The 12,303-nt window shown below is 38.6% G+C and overlaps 1 pseudogene; it reads right to left on the bottom strand.

Moving 5' to 3' along the window:
• Nucleotides 1-1,897: 1,897 nt before the first annotated feature.
• On the bottom strand, nucleotides 1,898-2,015 carry LOC129881268 (5S ribosomal RNA; annotated as a pseudogene).
• Between the last annotated feature and the right edge of the window lie 10,288 nt (nucleotides 2,016-12,303).

Here is a 12,303-nt window from a genome sequence, read left to right as displayed (position 1 = left end):
TCCAAATTGAAAGTAAAACCCTTACCTTAACCTAAACTCGTCAAACTCGCCAAAATTATCAAAACGTGAATTCTGGACAGCCTACTATCTTGTATTGTCTCTTAGTTTTGAAGGGGTAATTGAGGAAAATAGGATTTGTATCCTAAATTAAAGTTATAGACATGTGTATTAGGGTCTCATACAATTTTGAATCACCCCTACAGCAATTTTGTACAAAATGATATGCCCAAAATACCAACAGTAGTCCTTGTAGAATTTCTAAAACGAAATCAGGGCAGCAGCTCCCCCATGCTTTACCACCCTTTTTAGAGCCGATAAAAGAAAAAATGGGTTTTTGAGTCTAAATAAAAGTTATAAAACTATGAAATAGATTTCCAAAACATCTTGAATCACTTGAAAGGAAGCCTTACACAAGGAGTTATACTAATTTTACTAACAGAAGTATCATTCAAAAATGGGTCTGTTAACAAGAACAAAAACCTCCTATTTTCCCTAACGATAAATTTTATGTTTTTAAACACCATCATATCATCGTAGGATATCTTAAATAATTAATTCACGGAAATAAATCATGGAACTTACCTTGGAAGAACCCTAGAAGTAGCTCCCTTATTCTTGCTCTCTAGCTTTTCTCTCAACTTTTTCTAAGGAAAGATGCTGAAAATGATGTTGATCAGCAATACAAATGTATATATATGTCCTTAAAAGGGGACACGTGGCATCCCCCAGGGGTGACACATGGCATCCCCCAGGCTGCCACATTACGCCATACAACCAATCATACGCTGCCACGTGGCAGCGTGGAGTCCACCCTAAGTAAGTGGGTTACCTACTTAGCCCAAGTAGGTGTGTCACCTACTTGTCACCTGCTTCCTTTATTTTCGTGGGTTCGTAATCTCATCTTACTTTAAGAGCCTATATATTCCTTGCTACGTAAGCTCAACATGTACTCCAATAGCTTAAGTACGTAAAACATCCAAGTTAATAGCTTACGCATGTAAGTCGAGTCCTACGACTGATTACTTAGCCTCCAACTCATTTCAAATCCTTATAGTCCTATTTCCAACCTTCACTCTTAAGGGGCGTCACGTCCTCCCTTCCTTAGAGTTATTTGATCATGTTATAGATAATCTGGATCACAGGACAATTTTCAAGAAGCTTAAAAAGATGTTCCGGAGCACAAAGGTATGGGGTATAACATCCTTCCCCCCTTTAGAACATTCGTCCTCGAATGTTAAGTAGTCTCGTAAGGTCTTATGAGTGCTTCAAGATTTCTCTGTATTGGTTGTCATCCAAAGGCCTCTTATTAACCCATATAGTCAATTTAAGAGGGTAGATTACCCGTAGGCATAGAGAACAGGTGATATTTCTTTTCTATTTCTTCTTTCCAGTTCTCTTACCACACATCATATTGTACCCTTTACATGAACATATGTAGGAGCTTAAAGTAGCTCGGAAGATGCCTTAGCATTGCCATACTAGTCTGTAAGTAAACCTGTATCGTTTCTTACTTCTTTCATTTGATGTTAGGGCTCCACTATAGCTGTTGTCCTTAGTATCAAAAGCGCAATAAAGAAATATAGATTCACAGTGGGGTGACGTGACTAAGTTCCGGTTGTACTTTAAAGGTTTTTCTTCAAACCATCTTATACCTTCCCTTAATGTATTCGAATATAATAGTTAAATGACTATTACCGACTTCATTTATTGAGTAATCACCAGGTTTTACTCTTGGTATACCGCCATTCGTAAGTTGCATCAGTTGTTTTGCAAAGCTATATCCCCTATCTCAAAGGGTCTTATCAACTTTTATGGTGGAGTCATATATCCACAATAATTCTTTATACCAATAATGTCATGCAATGCCAACATATACATACATCTATATCATCTCGTATCATAGCCGCATAGGGCTTCCCAAGGGGTTACCCATCCTAGTACCACTCTCGCCCAAGCACGCTTAACTTCAGAGTTCTGATGGGATACGGTGCATTAGTGCTGGTATGATCGCATCCATCCCTTATGGGGCCTCGTTTGAAGTTTAAGCATTCCCATTTACACATGATAGCGTCAGTTGATTTGCTCTTATGCTTATATTTCTCTTGTCCACTTCCTCCCTTTAGGGTGTATCCATGCCATTATCTGTTTATTTCTAACTTTCCAAATGCATAGGAGTCCTTTCTAACCTATTTAGTATACTATGTTATTTCCATATCTTCCTTTACATCCCCTATACTTTGGGTTACCCATGTACGAAACCTTAATACCATCATGAGGTGCTTAGAACCCTCAATTTACAGTACCAACACCAGTCTTGAACACTGGTGTTCGAATAATATCCTTAATGTAGCAGTGTATTCAAATCCACATTCCATTCATCCCGATCAATAATTAGCTTGTGCTTATAATTGGTTCAAATTCTCCACTCGGGAGCACTTATACTTTGATGATTTGTGTTTCAAGCTTTGTCATAATACTAGCTTTATTCAAGTGGATACCACTTGACCTTTTATTCTGAACATTCCCTATAAATTTGTGTAAGTCTTTCTTATTCATTCACTATTTTCCTTTTTGTCTTCCACTTAACTTATTCTGCTTTACACATTTCACTATATCGGCACGCACTCACAGTCTAGTTTGTCACACTTGATTTCGCTTCTCTTACTTACCCTCAAGTTTTCTCCTATTTCACTATAGAGGAGATTTCTCGTCCTTTCCTTTTTTTGTTACGTATATATCACAATATCAATTCAGTCGGTACCTTAATATATCATTCTATCCAGATCTATCAGTCTTCCTTAAATCATTTTCTTAGGGTCGCAAGTCTTTTCCAACTTCGGTTTACCATATAAATATTGACCTACTAGTTTCTGTTGTCATCAATTCAGCAATTAACTTATTTCGCAAGGTCAGCCATACTTGTGGTTTATCTAAAATTCACCATTATTCTGGACACAACCTTTCAAGACATACTATAGCCTTGTATCTCATTCTCTTTCTATTTCTTGAAAAATTTGGGCAGAGTTTCTTCTGTATTTCTTACTATGTCAAACCTGCATGCAAAAAATACCAACAGTGCTCCACAGGGCCAATATGAATAAATATACATATATAAGTATCATATCACATCATATTGCGGCCTCACAGGGTGCCAACATCAACAATAGTATAAAATAATGGACTTACCTCACATGTCCAACTTGAACTACGCCTGTTAGTCTTTCCATCCACTTTTCCTTTCAATTTTCAACTTTATCTACTTTTTCCTTTAAATTTCTGACTTTACATGTCAATCGTATTTCCATACCTTACCTGGCACAACTCTCTCGTGCCTTGGCTTACCTGTATGCTTTGTAACTTCCCCTATCGTCAGTTATTTTCTTCTATCAACATTGTCCTTCATCTGAAACAAAAGGTTAATATAAGGAATTCCACTTCCTATGACTCGACTCTATCGTACGACCTTAGATATGAAAGAAAGGAAACATCCTAAATGTCTTGTAGCCTCCTATTTATAGATGTGGCGCACAACACATTGATAATCAAGACTCTACTAGACACGGTCTGTAGACACTCCGAGGACGAACTGCTTTGATACCACTTTTGTCACAACCCAACCCTATGGGCCATGACTGGGGTCATACCTTGGCCCCGATATATGTATCTAGCGGATGTAACGATCAACATAAGAACTATACATAAGAACCCCAGTGGGTCATAGCATTTTTATGCCTGTTGCCTCTTTCATTTGTATCTTATCATAAAAGGGTGTGCCAGCCGATAAGGCTGCCATAGTATCTTAATATTTACAATACATTATATAGACATAACTGAACATAACTTACATGTATAACCCATACATATGTCTACACACCTCTAAGAACATTAATAGTAACATATGGCGAGACAGGGGCCCCACCATACCCCTAAATAAAAAAATATATACATAAGAGGTTTGGTACTATAACTCGGCTCTGAATCAATAGAGCTTCTTCCAAACTGGCTGAGTGGAATCCTAAGTTGGCGGACTCCCAAAACTTGTGTCTGTACCTACGGGCATGAAACGCAGCCCCCCAAAAAACGGGGGATCAGTACAACATATGTATTGAGTATATAAGCATAACATAACTCAGACAACAACTGACATAGGGATGCAAGAAATCAAGTATAGCATTTAATAGGGTACTGTACCAGCACCTCACAAAATAAAGTCATATATACCTTTATCACGTACCATATCTGGCCCGCTCGGGGACTCAGTGTTACAAATGCATTACTTTATCAACATAGGCATATACATACTATTAGCGTTGTGGAACCTACAGCCCGATCCCTATATATAACAGGTTAGTATCGAGGAGCGTTCGGCCTAATCCATACAAATAACAGGTTAGTGCCGAGGAACGTACGGCCCAATCCCTATATATAAAAACTTAGTACCAAGGAAGGTGCGGCCCGATCCCTATACATAACAGGTTAGTGCCGAGGAACGTCCGACCCAATCTCTATATAATATAATAATGCATCTACGTGCACATAAAACTTTGTAGCATAACAAACATTTCCCGAATATCATCATAAGGTGTGTCAAAGAGTCTCTAGGTATAGGAGCTTACACCTCCAATCATTATTCAACATATAAAAGGCTCAAGGGTCGTAGTTCAACTACTTCATGACCCTTATCATTTAAAAGTGAGTCCAAGTCATGAGTCACATCCAGAACCTGTAAATGGAATTGTCACTAACTCATATCATATATCGTTTCACTTACATTAAGCTATTTCAAGAAAACAAAGAGATAGGCTTTATGTGTATTACTTTTTATCACGTAGGAGGCTTACAAGACCATAACTCAACCATCGCAGAAGTTCTAACATCAAGAAGTGATTACGATTAACGATTCATGCTCGGGGTTCTAAGAATGGAACTACATCTACATCACTCATACCAACCACTTATGGCTACATGCCACAAGAAAAGAAGAGTTAAGCTTTACATACACTACTTTTCAGCATATAGAAGACTTGAAGAATGGGAGCTTAACTACTTTAAGAGTCTTAACATTCAGAAGTGAGCACGAATTATGAATCATGAATCATGTTCAGAGATCATGAATAGAGTTACCCCAAGCTTCATACACATATCATTTGTCACTTAAATCTAAGACATGCCCAAAAGAAAGAAAAGATAGGCTTTACATACCTCTTACTGATTAATCTTTACCGTGTTCGCCTCGTCGTCCTCTGAACCTATTTAACATGAAAGTAATATGAATATCAAAAAACCTAGACTTTTCAGAGTCTTAAATTATACATGAGTATTCATAGAATTCATTTCCTCGCTTGCTTTCTCGACTAGTTCTTTAGTTAGCTAGAAAGTTAACGGATATCGGGCAGCACCTCCCCTATAACATGCCCTATACAAATTTCCAATTACATAACTAAGCAATACAGACAACCAACAACAACAACCTGCATCATATATACAAGCAATTCACTTTAACATTACATAATAAAAACTCTAAGCAACTCGCTCAAAGCTACGATATCAAAATAGGGTTTTTAGTTTCTAGTTCATAAAACCATTAACCGTACGAAGCAGAGGGTCATGTGGCTTCAACCAGCAGCTTCCCCACCTATTTTAGAACACTTTTAGGCCCTGAAACACATCAACACGCACCTGAAGCCACACACCACAAGCACAACACCTTGCTTCGACTATAATTTAACTATAGCAACTCCAATTTGGTTTGTTTCGAACATCAAGCATATTTATGGAATTTACCTATTTCCAGCCACTTAAACAACGTATAATACACTTGATAACCACACCATAAACTCCAAATTGAAAGTAAAACCCTTACCTTAACCTAAACTCGTCAAACTCGCCAAAATTATCAAAACATGAATTCTGGACAGCCTACTATATTGTATTGTCTCTTAGTTTTGAAGGGGTAATTGAGGAAAATAGGATTTGTATCCTAAATTAAAGTTATAGACATGTGTATTAGGGTCTCATACAATTTTGAATCACCCCTACAGCAATTTTGTACAAAATGATATGCCCAAACTACCAACAGTAGTCCTTGTAGAATTTCTAAAACGAAATCAGGGCAGCAGCTCCCCCATGCTTTACCACCCTTTTTAGAGCCGATAAAAGAAAAAATGGGTTTTTGAGTCTAAATAAAGGTTATAGACCTATGAAATAGATTTCCAAAACATCTTGAATCACTTGAAAGGAAGCCTTACACAAGGAGTTATACTAATTTTACTAACAGAAGTATCATTCAAAAATGGGTCTGTTAACAAGAACAAAAACCTCCTCTTTTCCCTAACGATAAATTTTATGTTTTTAAACACCATCATATCATCGTAGGATATCTTAAATAATTAATTCACGGAAATAAATCATGGAACTTACCTTGGAAGAACCCTAGAAGTAGCTCCCTTATTCTTGCTCTCTAGCTTTTCTCTCAACTTTTTCTAAGGAAAGATGCTGAAATTGATGTTGATCAGGAATACACATGTATATATATGTGTCCTTAAAAGGTAACATGTGGCATCCCCCCAGGCTGCCACATTACGCCATACAACCAATCATATGCTGCCACGTGGCAGCGTGGAGTCTACCCTAAGTAAGTGGGTCACCTACTTAGCCCAAGTAGGTGTGTCACCTACTTGTCACCTGCTTCCTTTATTTTCGTGGGTTCGTAATCTCATCTTACTTTAAGATCCTATATATTCCTTGCTACATAAGCTCAATATTTATTCCAATAGTTTAAGTACGTAAAACATCCAAGTTGATAGCTTATGCAAGTAAGTCGAGTGCTATGACTCATTACTTGGCCTCCAACCCATTTCAAATCCTTATATACCTAATTCCAACCTTCACTCTTAAAGGGCGCCACATCCTCCCTTACCTAGAGTTATTTGATCATGTTATAGATAATCTGGGTCACGAGAAAACTTTCAAGAAGCTTAAAAAGATGTTCTGGAGCACAAAGGTATGGGGTATAACACCACATTTGAAACAAACATCCAATCCCACTAAGCACTCTCTCCCATGGTTTTCCCACACTTCTTTCATGGGGAAATTACTTGACCACCCAGAGCTCCACCTCATGCTTTAGGATTTTTCACCTTTTCTTTCTTAAATTTTAGAGTTGGAGTGTTTGAAAAACCTTGGCCTTGAAGCTTTTGGCCTTGACGAAGATGACCATTTCCTCTACCGAATTTGGTCTGAAAAATCCACCTTTATATCGAGCCCTCTGGGATTCCCTTACATTCCTCTCCTTAAGCTTCTCTACTTCAATTTGCTTGGCATAAGTCATTATCTTAGAGATTTCCATCTCTTTGATGAGCATAGTGGTTTAGCATTCTGTCATAACCAAGTCCGACACTCCCAAAATAAACTTGCTCTTTCAAGCACGAGAGTTGGCTACCAAGGATGGAGCATACTTGGATAACATTGTGAACTTGAGGGCATACTCCCTCATACTCATGTTCCCATGCTTGAGGTTTATGAACTCCACCACCTTTGCTTCCCTTAACTCAAGTGGGAAAAGGTAGTCAAGAAACAAACTTTGAACATTTCCCAACCTATGGGAATCTCTTCAACACTTATGGCATTCCATTGGGTATACCACACTTGAGCGATACCTTTGAGTTGGTAAGGCACAAACTCCACCTTTTTTTCTAAAGGCATTCCCACAATCTCAACAATCTTGTACAACTCATCAACAAAGTCTTGGGGATCCTCATCAACCTTGGATCCATGAAACTTAGGAGGGTTCATCTTTGTGAAGTCTCTAACACTTGAAGCCGAAGTAGTCACAATTTTAAAAGCATCTACCCCTCGATTCACTTGAATAGTCACGGTTTGGGCTAGCATTTGGAAAGTGACTCAGTACTCCGCAGTAGTCATTTTGTCATTCAAAGGAGAATTTGGAGCTTGTTTTTTCTCTTCCTCAATATTCCTTCAGTTGGGGTATTTTCATGGAGGCATGATTCTATAATCGGAAAGAGAAAGCTTTAGAGGAGGAAACCTTAAAGTTCAACTCTATAGTATGATGAGATCATGAAAGAAGTAAAGTGTTCCTAAGATGCCTTATAGCCTCGTATTCATAGATGTGGAATGCTTCACACCGATGAATAAGACTCTACTCAATGCGGTATTTTAGACTCCCTGGGACACTTGAACCATGTGCTTTGATATCAAGTTTGTCACGACCCGACCTAGGGCCTAGTTGTAGCACAGAGAATATAATCCCGGAGGACCTCAACCAAGTCTCTTAGCATAACATTCATGACCATAAAAAAAATGAATAAGCAAGAAAGCTAAATCAAGATATGAAAGCAAAATCTCAAATAGGACACTAGTCTTAAAATAAGAAATCGACAACATAAACTCTATTACCATCTAACATGCCTCTAATACTATATGGGGGAGTGAGACAATATCCCAACTCACCCTATAGACAACATAAGTGTAATGAAGTATGAATTTCCTATGAAGTAAATGTAAAGTCCTCAAGTTGTGAAGACTCGCCAATAAGAAGCTAATAGCGAACTCTAGCCATAAGTGGGAGGAGGATAAACGTGATCGTTGGTCCCTACATTATGGTAAAATATAGGAAAACGTATGTGTTAGTATATAGAATGCACTAATTATATGACAATATGCATGAACAATAATCAATATGAATCATGGGATGCAAGACCTGTATCTTTAAAACATTAATAAAGTCATAAAAACATTAAAATATTTACCTCAGTGGTCAATACATCAAAATCTCCTAACTATCATACAACAACAACAACAACCCAGTGTAATCCCACATCGTGGGGTCTGGGGAGGGTAAAGTGTACACAGACCTGACTCCTACCAATGTAGGACGGCTATTTCCGAAAGACCCTCGGCTCAATAAAAGCATAAGAAAAAAAGGTCAGAAAAATCTCCTAACTATCATAAGAACTCATAAATTAATGAAACTACTGTTAGATAGGAACTTTAACCGACATATGAGACCATACGAGCTAATACATGAAAACCAATGACTCATGCATCGAGACAGGGGAGACTACCTTGCCAGGGCATACTCCATTAAGTAACTCTTTCAACTTTGCTACGTGGATCCACTAGCCTCTCCATATTGGCATATCTAAACCTATGCGGGAGACGTAATTTGGGACTAAAGGTTTCTACTAGGATTCCCTTTATTAACTAACTGCATTACCAGACCGAACCCCACCAAAATGTCCTCTCAATGCTTAGTCATTATCAAATGGAACTTATAAAACTTGAACATAAACGTCATATGGAAAGATAATAATGAATATCAATCCATCTTTATAAAATAACATAAGAATATCTCATCTAACATCATCATAGTAAAATCATAAGATTAGTTCATCTAGCATATAACTCATGCAATGTGGGTGTAGTCCTTCCATCATTACATATCTTTGATCATAAACATCTTTAGGGATTTAACTTGCCCTATCATTAACTTTGCTTTAACATCATAGAATCATAATTCATATGTTCTATAATGCAATATGATTTGTATTATGCATAGGTAGACTAATAGCATTGATAAAATACAAAATTGAGAAGACCCAAAGAAAATCATGCAATTAGGATTTTACTTGAAGAAATCATAAGAGGAATTGAGAGGAAATCCTTGGGATTCCATGTGTGAAAGGCACCTATGGATGAAGTGCCACATACCTTGACCTTGCTGAGCCTTAAATTGAAGATAATAAAAGCTTGACCTTGAAGAAAATCCCTTAAATTGCTTGAGGAATAAGAAGACCTTAGAGAGAAAACTTAGGAGAGAAGCTTTTATGATTTTGAGAATTATGGTGAGAATGAGAGGGTAAGAAGACATTAGGGTAGTTAACAGGTAGGGATCTAGTCCCAAAAACCGTCTAATTCATTAATGAAATATGGGGGAAAAACCAAAATAACCCCAACTTAAAATCTAGAAACTAGGTTCACAAAGGTCACACCACAGTCCGTTAACTTTACTACAGCGCGTGTTGTTGTCCGTGGAGTAAGACTTGAAAATATGGAGAAAAAAGGTCTTGAAATAGGCATGCCACCACAGGACACACCACGGCCCGCAGTGGTCATCTGTGGTGATCGACTTAATCTTGAACTTTTGGGTTTTTAACAGTCCTTGGAGGTCACTACACTCCATAGAACAAGGGCGTGAAGATGACCCTGATAGTATCCTACAAGAGGGGTTCACCATGGATGCCATTAAGGATGGTGGTCTGCACTACAGCTCGTGGTGGCTTCTCGTGGTTGCCACCTTAGGAACTTAAATGAGTGGCATAGACCACGATGGCCCTTAATGGCACATGGTCCTCTTCATGGCATTTAGTGTGTCCTGTTAAGACCACCTAGTGCCAAAAGCTTAGTTTTCTGGAATTTCATCTTTTTTTCTTTATTTTCTGACTTTCCAAATTTTGAGATATTACAATGTGGGTCTAGATACTAGTAGAGCTAGTCTAGATGACCTACGGAGAGGAAACTCACGGGACAAATAATCTAGCTATCCATAGTCATAGCACCCCTGTGGTGTCCTGGTCACAACTAGAGGTCTGCCACCTTGATCAGAAGAACATGTATGAAAACCAGCTCAACCCTAACTCAAACCGATACTAAAAACACCCTAACTATGCTGGTCACACTCTATAGCATGTAGCAAAGCCTGAAACTAAAGGTTTGGACTGACCCTGCTTGAAACTATGGAGGGGCCTATAATATGAATATATTGGCCAAAAAAACAGGGCCTACCCTGGCTATCGTCCTATCTGGATCTCTTTCCATTTCCCCCTTAGGCCTCATAATATAGTTGCTCAAGTGTACAGTCATGGTCCACCACATCCAAAAAGGAGAGGCTCTATGAGACTAGGGACTGAGTCTCAATCCGCAGCTGGTGTTTTAAACCTTGAACAAAACACCAAACTCTCTCCTCCTTGGTAGGTAAGATCATGGTGGCATGCTTGGAGAGCATGTGGAATCTGGCCTCATACTCTAACACAGTCACGGAGCCCAATTACAAATAGGAGAACTAATCTTGGAGTTCATCTATGACACTTCTAGGAAGGAAGCTGGCCAAAAAGGCCTAAGAAAACTTTATCCACAACTTTGGTGGAGATCAAGCTGGCCAGGTCTCCAAATATGAACTCCACCACTTCCTAGCTGAGCCATCTAGCTGATATATGGTAAGATCGACTCCTTACAATTCCATAAATCCCTAGGTCTAAAGCCACTAATGGAAAGTAAGTAGAAAATCATGGGCATCCTAGCCCACAACCCATGAAAACCTCAACTCTTATAATCTGATTATCACCTCGATCATCTTCTGCTCGCATAATTGCATGATTCCCTCTAAATTATCTAGCTAGGCACAGGTAAGTGTTGGTGGCATCTGATATACTAGTTCAGGATGAACCTTCTAATCTAGAGAAGTTGGATATGGGGCCTGGTACATAACCCTTATAGCAACCAATATCTGAGCTAACATAGCCTATAAGTCCAGAGCTACAACTAGCGCGGGTGGTGGCTGGGCTAGTCTTGGGACCACCACTGATGATGTCTTGGAGCTAACTGTGGCTCCAACTCTAACTCTGCAGTTTGCTCTCTGTCCTGGGCTGGGGATCTAGCCTTTGCACAACCTTGGGGTCGGCCTCTACTCATAGATGGGGCTATATCTATGGGCCCAGTTGCAGTACCCCTAACTGTACTATAATGCGTGTGAGCCATACAGTAAGAGAATGGAAAAAGTGAGATTTCATGAAATTGATAAGACACACACTACACAATAGCAATACAAAAGAGAACAAGTTCCTAAAAAAATCATATAGCCTCCCAAATAATAAGTTATGGACATCTCTACATCGATCTGTAGGACTCTACTAAACATTATCTCTGTATAAATGAGATCGGTGAACCTGGGGCTTTAACAAATCCTAAAACCTGAAAGTCACATATACAAAGCTACTAACAAAATAAGCACAAGTCCCAAAATTGAACCATAGAAACAAGACTGTTTCAAAAAGAAAAAGACAGAACAATATATATATATATATATAGAAAGAGATGGGTAAATCTAGGACATTATGTGCTCACCCTCACCTCCAAATAAGACTACAGCTGGATCGAGATCAATGTTAATAGATGGAAAGCTGATGCTCGAACCTACATCATGAAATTAGATGCAGAGTGTAGTATGAGTACCAAACAATAGGTATCCAATAGGCACCATAGGGCATTTGACCTACAAAAGCAAAA

Source organism: Solanum dulcamara, chromosome 2, assembly GCF_947179165.1.
Source record: "Solanum dulcamara chromosome 2, daSolDulc1.2, whole genome shotgun sequence".
NCBI classification, from domain to species: domain Eukaryota; kingdom Viridiplantae; phylum Streptophyta; class Magnoliopsida; order Solanales; family Solanaceae; genus Solanum; species Solanum dulcamara.
This window is presented reverse-complemented; position numbering and strand designations above follow the sequence as displayed.